Source organism: Salmo trutta, chromosome 5 (assembly GCF_901001165.1).
Source record: "Salmo trutta chromosome 5, fSalTru1.1, whole genome shotgun sequence".
NCBI lineage: Eukaryota > Metazoa > Chordata > Actinopteri > Salmoniformes > Salmonidae > Salmo > Salmo trutta.
Genome location: NC_042961.1, coordinates 40,495,040 through 40,512,909, shown reverse-complemented (window position 1 = coordinate 40,512,909; position 17,870 = coordinate 40,495,040). Strand labels below are relative to the sequence as shown.

Genomic DNA, 17,870 nt, shown 5'->3' with positions numbered 1-17,870 from the left:
TATCCATGTCAAATTAAATCTAATTTATCCCCACGACTTGAGTTATATTGCTTGAAAAAAACAACCAAAATGTGAGACTGGGAATCTGAGGCCCTCTTTCAGTGGGATACATCCATTGTAAGACAATCAACTGCAAATGCATGTCAAATATTACAGTAGGCTTAGGTCTGGCGACAGAAAATTCGATGCAATATCTTAACCACTCTGTTACAAGAGCAGTGACCCCAGTTTCAAGAACCTACCTACCGAACAGAGGCATCTCTCTCCAGTTTCATAATCTAGAGAGAGAGAGTCAAAGAAGCCAGTGCTAAAACAGTTCCCCCCAGGCTACCACAGACTAGCTCCTTTAATGTCAGAGTGGAAAAAAACACACTGCTTATCTAGGATCATCATCATGTATCCACTACAGATGCGTGCAAGGAGTCTCTAGCCTCCTACTGCATCAAAACCTATGGAGAGTTAAACATTTTCATCCCTTACTTGAGACTGCTGGGCCCGGGCCTTAGCGATAGTTTATTATATCATAATCAACATAATTTTTTTCTGGTACATTGTGTGCTTGTGCTGTCATTTACTATTTATGGGAAACTGTCAAGGATTTTGATTGTGAATTTGCATTTGAGTCAGTGCTATAGCAGTTAGAACAGTTAGAACAGGATAAGAGGTCAAACTGGAATAAGGAGTTGGGGAAATATCAAAGAAAAGTATAATCCATGTATATTTCATGTATGTACTCCATGTATAGTGTATGGTGAGCCGACCAGAAAGTGCTGCTTACCGGCGCTTTTAGTATTCAGATTTCATGACAGCGGGCGCGGTGGCCATTTAAGAATCTGCAACGCGCCATTCAGGCCCCAGCGTGGTTGCTCAGTGAGCGGCCTTCTGAAAACGAGGTCACTCACTGCTTGTCTCATTCACAAAGTGCACGTTCCTCAAAAGGCTTTCTTCACAGTCTGCCTCCATCCAGTATAATAATTGTGACCTGACCCAAGCCAATGTTGTCAGTTAGTGGGCTTTCTTTGCTAGACACTAGCTGTCCGACACTGGCTTGATCTGTTCCACAATTATGATACTGTAATGTATGCAGTCTTCCTATCGACGCAGAGCTGCTTTTCTCAAATGCGTCCTTTGCTGTGTCATTCAATGATTGGCTGTACATGTATATGTCATTTTCCCAGACATATATCTACAAGGTCTTCTCATAGAATAATATTTAATATATATTGTGAACACAACAAAGAGCCTGGGTGGGTTGGCTGGCAACTCCAGCTTAAAAAGGCAATCGATGCGTGCGTTTGACACCAGAGCAGCCCTTAGACCTCCATCGCCTCACCCTATTGATTCTTCAATTAGAACACCCACAATGCCACTGCAATAGGCTGTAAAGCAGGAAGTCAACAGAGCAAACAAACCCAGACACGGCTAGCAGATCGAGAGCGAGGCATGATTCTACATCAGAGATTAAGCCCGGGCCGTAAACTGTGAGGACCTTGTTTGTCAAATGTAATGATTGTTCTGATCTCCGGACGTGGGTTCTGTCCTTCCTCCTTCCTCCTCTTCCTGCTCCTCCCCTCTTCTGCTCTCATCCCTCTGTTTTGGATGGTTCTCAGCCTTGACTAGACTATCTTTTAGAGACACACTCGGCGAAAGCCTCTGAATCTGTGTTCAAAGCAGGCAGAGCATGAAAGCGACGGCTCCCTTTTTTCCAAACCCATGATTCTTTTCTCAAGTAATTATGGGGCCTGTCTAAAAATGTTCCTCAGAGATGGTTAATGTGGATTGTATCCCGTTGTCCAAAAGTGGATGGAGCAGCAAACCTCAGTAGGCTTTATTTTTCAAACGGCAGAGTTAACATTGCTTAGGGAATATCTGGGAATTTGATTTGGGAATGAAAGTGAGGGATCTGACAAAAGATGAAGATAGTCAAACAAAAGCTCTTACTTTAGGAAGCTGTGTTCCCCCATTGAGAATAGTAAGGGATAAATAAAAAGCCAAGCAGAACATCATTCCTAACACGTCTGCAACGAATACAAGTGCATTGTGAGTAGATAAGTCTATGCCCTTTAGGGATTGGACATTCCATTTGGTTTTGACTCTATGTACAAACATTACATTACCATTTTCAGGTTAGAGACTTTGAGATAGTGTATGTTTTTATGATACCGTTCCCACAACACCAAAGCTAGACGTTCTCTCTCCCCAGAGAGGCGATAGCATGCTCCCTCGAGAGGCCGTCCTTCCACCAAACGATTAAGATCATTAATTGACAAAAAATGCTGTGTTTATGGTCTGTTTTCTAGACTCAGGATGACTCAGTGACTCTCTTGGGCATTGGAACGAGACTCGAGAACACATTCTGTATTGAACAGTGAAGAAGGGAAACGCTAAGCCGTACAGTATTTATGAAGAATAGAGCAGAAAAACCAACATTTCTCTGCATTTATCCCTTTTATCCAATTGATATTTTCTGCTAGTCTTGACTTAACCAATGCTGCTGTGCCTATATTACCGTGTGTTCCATTAGGTAATGGATAAATACTAGTTCAGAGCATTCTGCTCCATTTGCTAATGCCTTGGAATGCTACTTCCTGATGTTGCGCATTCGATTTCAGCCAGGGGTAAACACCAGACTGCTGCAACCCGATTGGCTGAATGCGATATGGTGTTTCATAAGGAAAGTATTCATATTTTCGCAGTTTTTTTTCTGTCTTCTCGCCATTAAAGAAAGTGAAGGAAGAAATTGAAGCTTTTGCAGCATGAATAGAAACACTTTAGTGTAAGAACTGGTCGACAGGGGAAATGAGTGTATTACCAGCTGTATACAATGCGTTTGGACAGTAAGATGAAATGACTCAATACCGCCATCTGCCAGCCTTTTTGATACTTAAATATCTAGTACTTTATTTCTCCTCCACACTAGCTAAATTTTAATCCGATTGGTGACAGATTTTCATGCGAATATTATAAACATTCTATTCATAAAAACATATGCACATTTTCCCACCAGTGTTTCCATCAAATTGACTTGTTGCGGATAAAAGGCAGTGCATGATGATGTAGTGCACATACCTTTTGCGGTTAAATTCCCATGTACCGAATAAAAAATGAAATGTGATTTGATTTGAAAAATACCAGTCAAATGGGTTTCCATCGCATTTTGACCTCTACTGATGGTTTTCTTACCGAAAAAAAGTGTGTTATATAGGTTATATAGTGAGTGTGCCCCATCTGGTATTGGCAAGTGCGGTCTAGCTAACAGCGCAGCCTGCGCTCTGTTGGCTAGAGCACACGTATCGCCTACATGATGAGATTATTATGGACAAAAGAGCAAGACACATTATTTTTGTCAAACATTGATTATCACGTCACCAGAAAAAGACCCTCAATATTTATTGAACGGAACATCAAGCTCATGCACTTTCAACGAGTCGTAATGGGAGGACCACACAACAAGTCATCGTGTGACTCCAAGTTTAATTCAATATGATGGTTATTATATAAATATTTGCACATAAAAGCATGTCCACTAACAATTCTCCATAATTCCTTTTACCGACACAAAAAGATCCCACTATGTCTAGCATATTTTGTTTTGTCGACATTTGCAAAGTTTACCGAAAACATGAATGTTTCCATCAGGCAGTTCATAAAAATGTGTATCCGACATTTACTTTACTCAAATAAAGGTTGGATGAAAATCTGGTTACTAGCAGACATTTGAAATGGGGGAGTCAGAAGGGGACATGGCTAGAACAACAGAGCCCAGACTCAATTTGACAATATGACTCAATTGAGGTGTTTCTTTCTTTTTTCACTCCCCAAGCCAAATTAGTGTGCACAACACCACAAACAAAACAAATGCGAAAGGCTAAATTAAATTAATCAGAAAGCCAGACATTGGGCACAAAGTGAACAGAATTCAGAAGCAGGCTGTTAAAAAAATGCAAATAAATGTCAGCCTAAGAGGGGGAAGTTAGATTTTTTTTAACCTTTCACCAAGAAGCTTTAGAGGAAAAAGAGAGTTATGTCCTGTCTGGGGTAAATTTACTATGGAGAGTGGAATACGTCTGTAAGAAAATAGTTGACTCTCAATCACTGTTCTTCTACGTTATACAGTATAGAAATCACACAATGAACAGGTGATGAAAGTCAAGAACCAAGTCATATAAGCATAGTTCTAGCTTATCAAAGTAATTGTTATCCAGAAGTACGTTTGGCATCACCAAGGCTACATTTACACAGGCAACCAATTCTGATATATAATTAGTATTTTGCCAATCACATCAGACCTTTTCACGTCATATCTTTTTCTGAGCTGATCTGATTGGTCAAAAGACCAATTAGTGATGCAAATACAGTGGCAAGAAAAAGTATGTGAACCCTTTGGAAATACCTGGATTTCTGCATAAATTCATCATAAAATTTGATCTGATCTGCATCTAGGTCACAACAATAGACAAACACAGTCTGCTTAAACTAATAACACACAAACAATTATACCTTTTCATGTCTTTATTGAACACAACGTGTAAACATTCATAGTGTAGGGTGGGAAAAGTATGTGAACCCTTGGATTTAATAACTGGTTGACCCTCCTTTGGCAGCAATAACCTCAACCAAACATTTTCTGTGGTTGTGGATCAGACCTGCACAAATGGTCAGGAGGAATTTTGGACCATTCCTCTTTACAAAATTGTTTCAGCTCAGCAATATTCTTGGGATGTCTGGTGTGAACTGCTCTATTGTGGTCATGCCACAGCATCTCAATTGGGTGAGGTCAGGACTCTGACTGGGCCACTCCAGAAGGCGTATTTTCTTCTGTTGAAGCAATTCTGTTGATTTACTTCTGTGTTTTGGGTCGTTGTCCTGTTGCATCACCCAACTTCTGATGAGCTTCAATTGGCTGACAGATAGCCTAACATTCTCCTGCAAAATGTCTTGATAAACTCATTTTTCTGTAGACAATAGCAAGCTTTCCAGGCCCTGAGGCAGCAAAGCAGCCCCAAAACATGATGCTTCCTCCACTATACTTTACAGTTGGCATGAGGTTTTGATGTTGGTGTGCCTTTTTTTCTCCTCACAGTGTTGTGTGTTCCTTCCAAACAACTCAACTGTAGTTTCATTTGTCCACAGAATATTTTGCCAGTAGCACTGTAGAACATCCAGGTGCTCTTTTGCGAACTTTTGGAAAGCAGTGGCTTCTTCCGTGGTGTCCTCCAATGAACACCATTCTTGTTTATTGTTTTACGTATTGTAGACTCGTCAACAGAGACGTTAGCATGTTCCAGATGATTTTTGAAAGTCTTTAGCTGACACTCTAGGATTCTTCTTCACCTCATTGAGTATTCTGCACTGTGCTCTTGCAGTCATCTTTGCAGGACGGCTACTCCTAGGGAGAGTAGCAACAGTGCTGAACTTTCTCCATTTATAGACAATTTGTCCTACCATGGACTGATGAACATCAAGGCTTTCAGAGATACTTTTGTAACCCTTTCCAGCTTTATGCAAGTCAACATTTGTAACGGTCGTCGTATGGAGTAGACCAAGGCGCAGCGGGTTGAGTGCTCATATTTAACTTTATTTGAGACACGTAACAAAACAAGAAAACGAACGAACGAACGAACGAACGAACGAACGAACGAACGACAGTCTTGCAGGCTACACACAGCAATGCAAAAACAACTTCCCACAAAAGACAGGTGAAAAAAGGGCTACCTAAGTATGACTCCCAATCAGCAACAACGATGCACAGCTGTTCCTGATTGAGAGCCATACCAGACCAACAAAGAAATACACAACATAGAAAAACCATAGAAATACAAAACATAGAACAATACCCAAAAACCCCGGAACACATAAAACAAACACTCCTCTTACATAAATACATATCCAAACAAACCCCAAACCACATAAAACAAACACCCCCTGCCACGTCCTGACCAAACTTCAATAACAAATAACCCCTTTACTGGTCAGGACGTGACAACATTTCTTAATCTTAGGTCTTCTGAGATCTCTTTTATTCAAGGCATGGTTCACATCAGGCAATGCTTCTTGTGAATAGCAAACTCAAATTTTATGAGTGTTTTTTTTATAGGGCAAGGCAGCTCTTACCAGCATCTCCAATCTCGTCTCATTGATTGGACTCCAGGTTAGCTGACTCCTGACTCCAATTAGCTTTTGGAGAAGTCATTAGCCTAGGGGTTCACATACTTTTTCCAACCTACACTGTGAATGCTTAAATTATGTATTCAATATAGACAAGAACAATACAATAATGTGTGTGTTATTAGTTTAAGCACACTATGTTTGTCTATTGTTGTGACTTAGATGAAGATCAGATCAAATTTGATGACCAATTTATGCAGAAATCCAGGTAATTTCAAAGGGTTCACATACTTTTTCTTGCCAATGAATATCAGAATTGGGCTGCCTGTGTAAAAATCCAAAGATGATATTTCCCCACAGCTCAAAAATGTTCCCAGATATACTGTATGTTTCATAGGTGGTGGCATCTTGAGGGGTTTGGAGTAGGTTAAGTGTCAATTTCACTTCCCTATTCATTATACTTAAGGCTACAGGGTGTTGCTGTGGCAATCCTGTTCCTTTACCCAGGCGTTGATGACGCATGCCAGATCTTACAGCACCTGGATATGTATTTTAAGTATCAGCTAACTACATCATATGTTGTAGCAATCTGTCAGTCGATGACACAGCCAATGACGTGGCACGCAAACATAGGTTGATGCATGCAACATCTGAGCAGGGGAACGCGACCCACGTCATATGATGTGGTTAGCTGATGTTAAACACCTATCCAGGCGATGTAAGATCTGGCATTTGCTGCAAATTAGTTGGACAGGAACTCGACCCATGACTGCTCACACTGGTGTAATGGCTGGTGGGGGCAGCAGGAGGTGGTATGTGTTAGAGGCTTTTGCTCTCAAACCCCATGTCTTGTACTGAATTGACGATAATATACCACATCCAAAAATCCATGGTCTGTGATTGTTCAGCAGTACCTTGTAGCCTACGAATAACACACAATAGCACTAGAAGCTCTTAGTCATTGGTCAGCTGAGGAGCAGAAGCACTGAGGCCCACACTCACTGTGGGAGTTCAAACCCATGGCAGCCACACACCAACACTACATACCCTAACAGCACACATACAAATAGGGCACACACCAACACAGCACAGCTCCATGGTAGGTGACACACACAAAGCCCACCAGAGACCTGCAACAACAAAAGCCACTCAGAGGAAAGTGCTAGACTGAGGGTTGATCATTTCAAAATGGAGCTACCCGTACAAGATGTCGCATAGAGAAGCATAGAGTTAGCCATGAATGTTCTCCCTTTCTATTGGCAAAGGACACAGAGAAACACCAAGCCACAAGGCTATGAAAACCCACCCTTAAATGTTTTGAAATATAATACTAGCATAGTTGTACTTTAACAATCAACACAAGGCTAACAAGTTATCTTTAATTGAATACGTCTAAGGTCCTCTCTCCTGCCACGTTCTCCTTCTTATAATTCAACTTCAAATACTAAACCTTATTATTTTAGTGCTGCTGTGTGACTCATTCTTTCTCTCTTCTTTACTGGAGACAGTTTTCAAGGATTCTATTTTGGCCAGCTGTGTGTCAGACAGAGAATTGAGAATTCAAGAGGAGAGAAGCCTCTCCAAGGTTATTTGACTTTACTTTAGCTAGAGACACACTGCCAAGGTAGATGACAGCAGTGTTAGTCGCACTGAGACAAGCGCACGCACACACATGCTCACACTCGTGAGCACATGGACCCATTGGTTGCTGTCAGACCTTGTCCATGGACTGCTTACACGGTAAGGAAACCAATATGTCATTTCGTAATTCAGTGGAACTATCTGTTTAAGTAGGCCTACACAATATGTGTCACATGGCACAATAATTGATATATACTGTTTGATAAAATGTGTTTGAAATAATCTTGTGTTTGTCGTTGGTGTTACATTGTGTCACTGGTGTTACATTGCGTCACTGGTATTACTGTATGGCATATTGGTGTTCGGCATCAGAGTTGCTCAATTTAATTGAATATGGTTTTTGTATCTACCTAACTGTTGCTACATTCATTACTAAACATTTGAAGGATATGATCATTCAATTTTTAATGATTCAACCTCAATTATTTCTAATGTTACAACAACAACAAAAATTGTATAAATGGCAAAATGTCAGACAATAGAACTTTACATATGCATGTTTAAAGTAAATTAAAGTAAATTATTAAGCCTGAATTGTCATCTAAAATATAGGTAACACCAGTGACAAAAAGGCAGCACAAGCATTTTTTTATATAATGTAGTAAAAATATAAAAATATGTTAAGCTGTCATTTATGTTGATTTATAATGTTAAGGGGTTAACTATTATCTGGCTATAAGTTTTGATAAAAAGAAAAAATTATTACAATTTGTAAAAGTTGGCTGTTCAAAAAGCCACCATTTTCATAGAATGACCCTTATAGTATATATAGTATACACTTCCATTAAATTTTTAAAATGGTACCGGGCTACTTTCAGATGAGTCTTGTGAGGCTTATGGGCATCCTAGAGCAAAGCAAAACAACCGACATGTACATGTTCGTGATAGTCTCAACTTTCCATAGAGGGGTCATATTCTTTGTAATTTAGCAGACACTCTTATCCAGTGTGTAGTGTGTAGCCCAAACTGTTCGGACGCTACAGACCGAAGTTGGCAGATCGGTGGTACCGACTTCAGACAAGTCCCGTGAAGCAAAACGTAGAACGCCACAGACGTTTTCGTGAGATGGACGATTTGCGGGAAAGTCTCATAGTCCAACAAACACCGCTGTAGCCGCGGCCACCTTCCGTCGCAGATGTGGAAGGCCGTCATTGGCGGATGCGGTGGATTGAGACCAGTGGGAGGAGCTATAAGAGGACGGAATCATTGGAATGGTTGGAATGGAATCTATGGAATGATATGAAACACATCAAACATATGGAAACCACGTTTTACTCCATTCCAGCCATTACAATGAGCCCATCCTCCTATAGCTCCTCCCACCAGCCTTCACAGATTGAGATGCAGCCCATGCAAAAAAACGGATATCTCTAGCTCAAACAGACTGATTTAAGGGGATTGTATTATTATGCTAATTAGATGTACGCGGGGGGGTGAGGATATCGACTCCAGGGGGTTAAAGAGAGAGAGAGAGAGAGAGAGAGAGAGAGAGGTTTAAACAGAGATTCTACTGCAGGGCCTAACAGACATTGGGAGCGCTGACTCATATGGCAGTATCAGAGGTCAAGAGGAGGTGAGGGAGGGCTAATAACCAGTGAAATGACTGGAGAAGTGCCTCATCTCCGGGTGTCACACCAGTGTATAAAAAATAACAAAGTTAGGGGACAGAGTAAAGACAATGCTTGGCACAAAACCAGACACACAACCCCAGAGGAACAAGGTTATTATTAAAGAGAAAGGTTACAGTGAGAAACAGATGATGTGAGCACGACCCCCCCCCCCCCCCACACACACACACACAGATAGTATCAACACTGTTACACTTGTCACCTTCCTTTTAACACAAGCTTTCATGGTGGGAAAATCCACTGAGTCATCTAACTATTCATATACTAGAAGGTGAAGGAGTTACGAGATTAGTGGGGAATTAAATTGTCTATTTGAATCATTCTATAAAACTAACAAGGAAGTAACAGAGCACATCCCTGTAACTTGAACTACAGTACGTGAGGCACTCAATAGACTGAGAATAACTCGGTTGCAGGAAGTTCTTTTGATCAAGGTGCTAACAGTTTTCAGTTGGGGAGAAGAAAACAGAATAACAGGACGGATGCAGAAACGTTTCCCAATTAGACGTATGATAATTAGGCGGGATGGGATCGCTTGCGAGAATTAGAGTCGTCTGGGGAGAAGATGGAGCAAAGAGGGTGAGAGAAGCAGTAAACGGAGGAAAACGGGAATATTTGTAGTCTATCATCAACTGAGAGGTAGCAAACTGTCTGGAGGTAAATGATACAGTAGTTTAGCGTTCATAAGAAGTGCACTTCAAAAGTACAAAAACAAGTATCAGTATTGTTGACAGTACAGCAGGATCATTTGGGAGAGGGAGTGTTTTCCAAAAGGCTGGAAGGCAGTATCAATATTTGGGCCATGTTCAGCATCCCCAAAGAGAGTAAGAGGGCCAGCACATGTGTGTTTGCACTGACACATTAGCAAGCTGCCGGAGGTTTTGTGTGTATGCGTGTGTGTCTGAAAATGAGCAAGGATACACACAAAGTGTGTGTCTGTGTGTGTGATGTATGTGTGTGTGTGCATGTGTGTGTGTGCATGTGTGTGTGTGTGTGCATGTGTGTGTGTGTGCGTGTGTGTGTGTGCATGTGTGTGTGTGTGCATGTGTGTGTGTGCATGTGTGTGCATGTGTGTGTGTGTCTACACTATTTAACCAAGCAAGCATTTCCCTGGCTTGAGAGAGAGGGCTTTACATGGAAGTGTAGCTTACATAATGACATTTGACTTTTCAACTTGGCTCATTTTTCGGTAGATTGAACATTTATTTGAGTTCTAATATAATATCATTCATGTGTCGTCGCCTCTAAAAAGCCAGTCGATGGCCTGCTCTGTTAAGAAACAAATCCATTTGAGACCGCACTGAAATGTTTTGCCCTCTCTGTCCAGCTTTTGAAGCCCAGAGAACAGTTTCTCTCCTTGACATGGTAGATGATCAATGTAAAGATGAAGAGGCGTTGTGGTGGGACTTTTTCAAAATGTCTGCCCGCTTTGAGAAGTTGTCACTCGCCGCTACATTGGCAGGTGACACAGATGAGATAAATGCTGTCAACCACAGCAGGAGTTGGCATCATGATTGAGAATCCTTCCAGCCTTGCTGCAGAGCCACGGGAGTGTGAAGAAGTGTGTTAACAAATAAACACTCCTGCGGCTTTGAGATGATGACAAGAGCGGTTGAGGTGGATGAGGGCTAGGTCTTGTGAAGAAAAAGCAACATACTAACGTTTGTTTTACTGTAGAAAACTGTAATAATGCTGGCTTTACAACAGTGTTTCCTTAATCCTGCTTTAAAAATGACCTAGATAAGTTCACTCTGTCGCTTTTGTCTGGTCAAAATCCCCCACTGATTCCTCCAAAATGAGCCAAATGAAAAAAGAAATGGGATTGGATTAAAGAATTATGTAAGGACAATTGCTGAATGATGGAAAATATTGGTATTATTGGATGTAAAATCCATGACTACAGTATAGAATGTTGATTACAGACAAGGAGTGAGCTTTGTGAAATATTCCGGCTTCATAAACTCTACCTATCAACTATCATGGAGTCCATGTAGCATGTTAAATGTAAATCATAAACTACAGGCACATTTGGCAGCTGGAGTGGAATATCAATGCAGATATTCTACAGCATCTTTCCACTGACTAGAACAAAAGGCAAAAAAACAAAGAATGCCAAAGAAGAGAAGTTGAAAGAACAAAAGAGTTTGACTTCATATCAGCATGTCAGTCACAAGGAGGTCTGTGAAGCTTGTTTGCTGCTTTCCATCCATCACACATGTAATTAGTGAAAGAAGGCCTAATTGCGCTGGTTCATCAACCTCCCACTGAGGGACAGGGGGAAGCAGCACAGAAGTCAGTCACACTCAAATGAGGACATTAACCCATACAGTACAGTGCAGTAACACATTCCTGCAAACAGTGTTTCTCCTAGGATTTATTTCAGCAGCAGTGGAAAAGTTAGTGTGGGTAGCGGGCGTGGCCAATGGCACGGTTTTAGAGCAAATTTCCCGCAATTCTGCACATTTTGCCATGGGGCAGAGATAACATTTCACAGTTTTTACACTAGAACCGCCAAGAAGGTCAATATGGCCATTTAAAATGTTGCATTTTAACCTTTTCATACTTGAGTTCCAACCTAAGTGTATATAAAATTCCGACTTCAACTGTATATATATTGTTTTTAAAATATATTTTCCTAAACTAATGGACAACACCACTTAGGCTTCTACTTCCAACTTATATTGTACATACTGTATACATTTTACAATAGTTATCTATTGTTTGTTTTTAGTCCCACCCTTCAGCTCCCCTCAACCCCACCCATCTATCTCTGAACACCATCCAGTTTTGATTTCTATTAGTCTTTTTTTAACTGTGCTGTGATGTTTCACAAAAGTTCTGAACCGTTCTATTCTCAAATATTCTACATTTTGTAAATTAAAAATAAACATTTTTGCTAAGAGTATTATTATATTGACTATGAGTTTTTTAATCACCCAGCAGTGCTATTTGCAGAGTTAGCGCCAGTTAAATGTTGCAATTATTCAGGGATTCCTGAACCTGTGACCAAAAACGAGCTACATATGGACAGTACCAAAACAAATGATCTAAGGATTCTGTCTCTTCGCAGCAAAATCTGCAGAGTTGGGAAGGTTGTATCCCCCATATATATAACATTCTATTGGTTGCTAGAATTTTGTATAATAATTTAAATAGAAAAACTTTACGTTTTGAATCCGGCGTCGTTTTGTTCATAAACCATGTGTCATAGAATCGTTACATCGAAAATCTCTTAAACTATTTTGCAATCTATATGGCACAGGTATACATTTTTTGGTCCTTTAACCTCAAATATATCAATTGATAAAAAATAACATATATATATATACACACACAAAAAGTATAATCTTAGTATATGATATCATAAATAGGACTGGGGGAGTTATGTCACACATGCAGCTAAAAAAAGATATGTGGAAATGTCTGCTCTACTCAAAATTACGAACAACTAATTGCAGCATTACCGCAAAAATGGAAGAGGCAAGTGGGGGAGAAAGCAAGGAACTTGTCTGTTTCCCTGCAATAAAGACCAAAATTGGCTAAAGAAAATAGTGATAAATATAAAAGTAGACAAGTTTCATTAACCATAATTTTTTTGTAATATTTGTTCTGTCTTTTCTGGTGGATTAAACTGAAATTGCAAACAACTTTCTATGGCTTTCATTTTCAAATAACCGAAAGTGAGAGGTTGTAATCTGAATAAAGGGAAAAAGGCCATTCTTGAACATGGGGTGAGACATTCTTACTAATCTGCTAGAGAACCAGTTCAGATTTAAGTATAACTTTTGTATGACTGAAGCCTTTAGCGAGAGGTTTAATGCTTTAATATTTAATCATTTCTGCCCTCTAAATTCATATTCATTATATAAATTGGCCTTTAGACTCAAAAACAAATATAAATGACAATTGGAACAGAATATAATAGAACAGAATAGCTACACAACAGTATACAATTAGGTCTACAACAATTATATAATACAATAAAAAAGAACAAATAGCTAGTCTGCTCAAAATGAAATATTGGCTACCTATGTCAGGAAAGCGAAAGCTGATCCCCCGCACAGGCTTTAGCCATGCTCCGGGACATGGAAGAGGGAAAGTCTGATGGAGGCATTGAATCTAATGCAGGGAGTGATGTCTCATGGGTGTGCGAGAGCTCTTCCAATGACCCTGACTCTGTCAGTGATACAGAGATGCCCCCAGAGCAAAATAATGTGTTTGGGCACATCCACTTCAAGACCCGTTGGTCCAGATCAGGCCTCTGCGCCGGTTGAAGCTCTTCTTCAGCTTTTTTTTTGCCTAGGCTTAGAGATGCTCAATGACTTACTGCAATCTCGTTTTCAAAAAAAAGTGCTTCCCAATATCCTATAACCCATATAGGCCTACGCCCAGCTAAGGTGCAATAGAATAAAATAATTTAAAAAAGCATCAGAATAAAATACTATTGTTACTATTTTCATTTTTATTATTAGCCAAATGTTGTTGATATTATTATTATGAGAATAGTATTATTATCCTCATTGTTGGCCTGTCACTGCTATTGCTGTCTATAATTAGCCTATTACTGGAATGAGGCTATTATCAGCTTGCAATTGTTGTTGTAGGCCTAATTGTTTCTATAATTAGGCTATTTTTATCATCATTATCATTAGCAGCTTATTTTTTTAAATCATTAGGCCTTTAAGCAGAACATTATGTGGGCCTGTACTGTGTATGCAAGCCAATTGCAATGTTATGCAATATTGTAATTGTTGTGTGTGAATGGAAGATTTGCCCTGATTCACATCTGTATTTTATGAAATATACTATACTAATTTGGCTATTATCATTGTCAACAGTGCTGAATCCACAAGCATTGCCATCTGCACCTCTACCATCCACAACAGTGCCCAGACTGCAACCACCTGGAAGCCTACCAGGTAGGCAATTGGCTCCAAAAATAATACACTTTGTTGACCAATATTGTGGGTTTTTGTCTCTGTATTTCAGTGTTATGTATTTTTTATTATTCCATGTTAGGGCATATTTGGCCATCTGATTCAATAAAAAGTATTTTACAAATAGGCTAGCTAAGCTTAAATTATATATACTGAACGAAAGCTACTGGTTGGCTAATTGGGGCTATGCATTCTTCAAAGAGACCATGTCCCAGAATCGATTCAGGTAGATCATGAGATTCCTGCGAATTTGTCAAGAGAGAGACCTGAGGCAGACGTCTCCAAGAAGACAAATTTGCCCTGGTTTCTGAGTTATGGGTGAAATTTGTTGAGAACAGCATTGCCTGCTACAAGCCCAGTATATGTTCACCACAAAATTACGCTGCCGCTTTACTCAGTACATGGCAAACAAACCAAACCAAGTTTGGTATAAAGTTTTGGCTGGCTGCTGATGTGAAGAGCAAGTACATGTTGAACCGTGCGCCATACCTGGGAAAGGAGGAAACGTGAGGTGGTGTAAAGTACTTAACTACACATTTTTGAAAGTACTACTTATTTTTTATATTTTTGACAACTTTTACTTCACTACATTCCGAAATAAAATGATATAATTTTTACTCCATACATTTTCCCTGACTCCCAAAAAGCAGGGCAGGAAAATTTGCACACTTATCAAGAGAACATCCCTGGTCATCCCTACTGCCTCTGATCTGACGGACTGACTAAACACATGCTTCATTTGAAAATTATTCCTGAGTGTTGGAGCGTGTCCCTGGCTACCCATAAATGAAATAAACAAGAAAATGATGTCGTCAGGTTTGCGTAATATAAAGAATTTGAAATGATTTATACTTTTACTTTTGATAATTAAGTATATTTCAAACCAAATACTATTACACTTTTAATCAAGTAGTATTTTACTGGGTAACTTTCACTTTTACTGGAGTCATTTTCTATTAAGGTATCTTTACTTTTACCCAAGTATGACAATTGCGTACTTTTTCCACAACTGGAAATGCATAGACCTGGTCAAAGACTAGGAGAGAGTGTGGTGCTGAAGATGATTGATCCTTACCTGGGGAAGGGAAGAAACATCACTACGGACAACTTCTTTACCTTAATTGACCTTGACAAAGCACCACTCTCCAAAGAAAACAGCCTGGTGGACACAGTAAACAAGGCAAGACGGGAGCTGCCCCCCTCTGCTAAGGACCAGGCGGAGCTGTTCAGCACACAGTTGCTGAAAAAAAGAGAATGCCACGCTGACCATTTACCAGGGTAAGCAAGGAAAGAACGTCTGCCTCAGCACGATAAACCCAACCGTTACCATTGAGGGAGTCCAAAATGCAAGGCCTGAGACAGTTACCCACTACAATGCAGCAAAGGTACAGAGGAAGTCGGAGGTTTACATACACTTAGGTTGGAGTCATTAAAACTCGTTTTTCAACCACTCCACAAATTTCTTGTTAACAAACTATAGTTTTGGCAAGTCGGTTAGGACATCTACTTTGTGCATGACACAAGTAATTTTTCCAACAATTGTTTACAGACAGATTATTTCACTTACAATTCACTGTATCACAATTCCAGTGGGTCAGAAGTTTACATACACTAAGTTGACTGTGCCTTTAAAGAGCTTGGAGAATTCCAGAAAATGATGTCATGGCTTTAGAAGCTTCTGATAGGCTAATTGACATCATTTGAGTCAATTGGAGGTGTACTTATTGAAATATTTCAAGGCCTACCTTCAAACTCAGTGCCTCTTTCATGGGAAAATCAAAAGAAATCAGCCAAGACCTCCGAAAAAGAATTGTAGACCTCCACAAGTCTGGTTCATCTTTGGGAGCAATTTCCAAATGCCTGAAGGTTCCACGTTCATCTGTACAAAACAATAGTACGCAAGTATAAACACTATGGGACCACGCAGCCGTCGTATCCCTCAGGAAGGAGTTCTTTCTCCTAGAGATGAACGTATTTGGTGCGAAAAGTGCAAATCAATCCCAGAACAACAGCAAAGGATCTTGTGAAGATGCTGGAGGAAACAGATGCAAAAATATCTATATCCACAGTAAAACGAGTCCTATATCGACATAACCTGAAAGGCCACTCAGCAAGGAAGAAGCCACTGCTCCAAAACCACCATAAAAAAGCCAGACTACGGTTTGCAACTGCACATGGGGACAAAGATTGTACTTTTTGGAGCAATGTCCTCTGGTCTGTTGAAACAAAAATAAAACTGTTTGGCCATAATGACCATTTATGTTTGGAGGGAAAAGGGGGATGCTTGCAAGCTGAAGAACACCATCCCAACTGTGAAGCACGGGTGTGGCAGCATCATGTTGTGGGGTGCTTTGCTGCAGGAGGGACTGGTGCACTTCACAAAATAGATGGCATCACGAGGGAGAAAAATTATGTGGATATATTGAAGCAACATCTCAAGACATCAGTCAGGAAGTTAAAGCTTGGTCACAAATGGGTCTTCTAAATGGACAATGACCCCAAGCATACTTCCAAAGTTGTGGCAAAATGGCTTAAGGACAACAAAGGCAAGGTATTGGAGTGGCCATCACAAAGCCCTGACCTCAATCCTATAGAACATTTGTTGGCAGAACTGAAAAGGCATGTGCGAGCAAGGAGGCCTACAAACGTGACTCAGTTACATCAGCTACAACAGGAGGAATGGGCCAAAATTCACCCAACTTATTGTGGAAAGCTTGTGGAAGGCTACCCGAAACGTTTGACCCAAGTTAAACAATATAAAGGCTATGCTACGAAATACTAATTGAGTGTATGTAAACTTCTGACCCATTGAGAATGTGAATAAAGAAATAAAAGCTGAAATAAATCATTCTCTCTAGTATTATTCTTACATTTCACATTCTTAAAATAAAGTGGTGATCCTAACTGACCTAAAACAGGGAATTGTTACTAAGATTAAATGTCAGAAATTGTGAAAACCTAAGTTTAAATGTATTTGGCTAAGGTGTATGTAAACTTCGGACTTCAACTGTATATATTTTTTTCTTACTGTGTTCACATTGATTAATTGTTTACACTAGCATTGTTTTGTGTAGCCTATAGTACTTTCAAGTATGCATTTAATTGTAACACACGTTGTACTGTATTGTATTCCAGTGCATACGACTAATAAACGTTCATTCCGTTTGAAGGTGGGCTCGGATGTAGTGGACCAAATGGCGCAAATGTACAGTGTCAAAGGCGGTACCCAAAGACGTCCAGCGGCAGTGTTCTACAACATCCTTGACCTCGCTTGCATAAACGCGCCCAAGGCCTGCGCGGGGGAAAATCTTCCACGGATGGAGTATATGCTTCAACTAGCAAAACGAGCTCAGAGTACACCACGTCTGGGAAAGCTGTGCCGCTTACCTAAGGTCCATGTCCGCCGGCATTGCAAACAGAACGAAACACACGATATTTGCAACACTTGCCAGAAAGTTGTGTGTGGGAGATGCACAAGGACGGTAGTGATTACTTGCGTTAACTGTCAGTAGGCTATAGAGACTAAATGGCATGAGCCAGGGCACATTGCATGCAC

General features: G+C 40.2%; 1 protein-coding gene across 8 annotated transcripts in view; it reads right to left on the bottom strand.

Moving 5' to 3' along the window:
* Positions 1-17,870, bottom strand: part of nrxn2b (neurexin 2b) — a 943,005-nt gene that overhangs the window by 766,968 nt on the left and 158,167 nt on the right. The gene's annotated exons all lie outside the window — the stretch shown is intronic.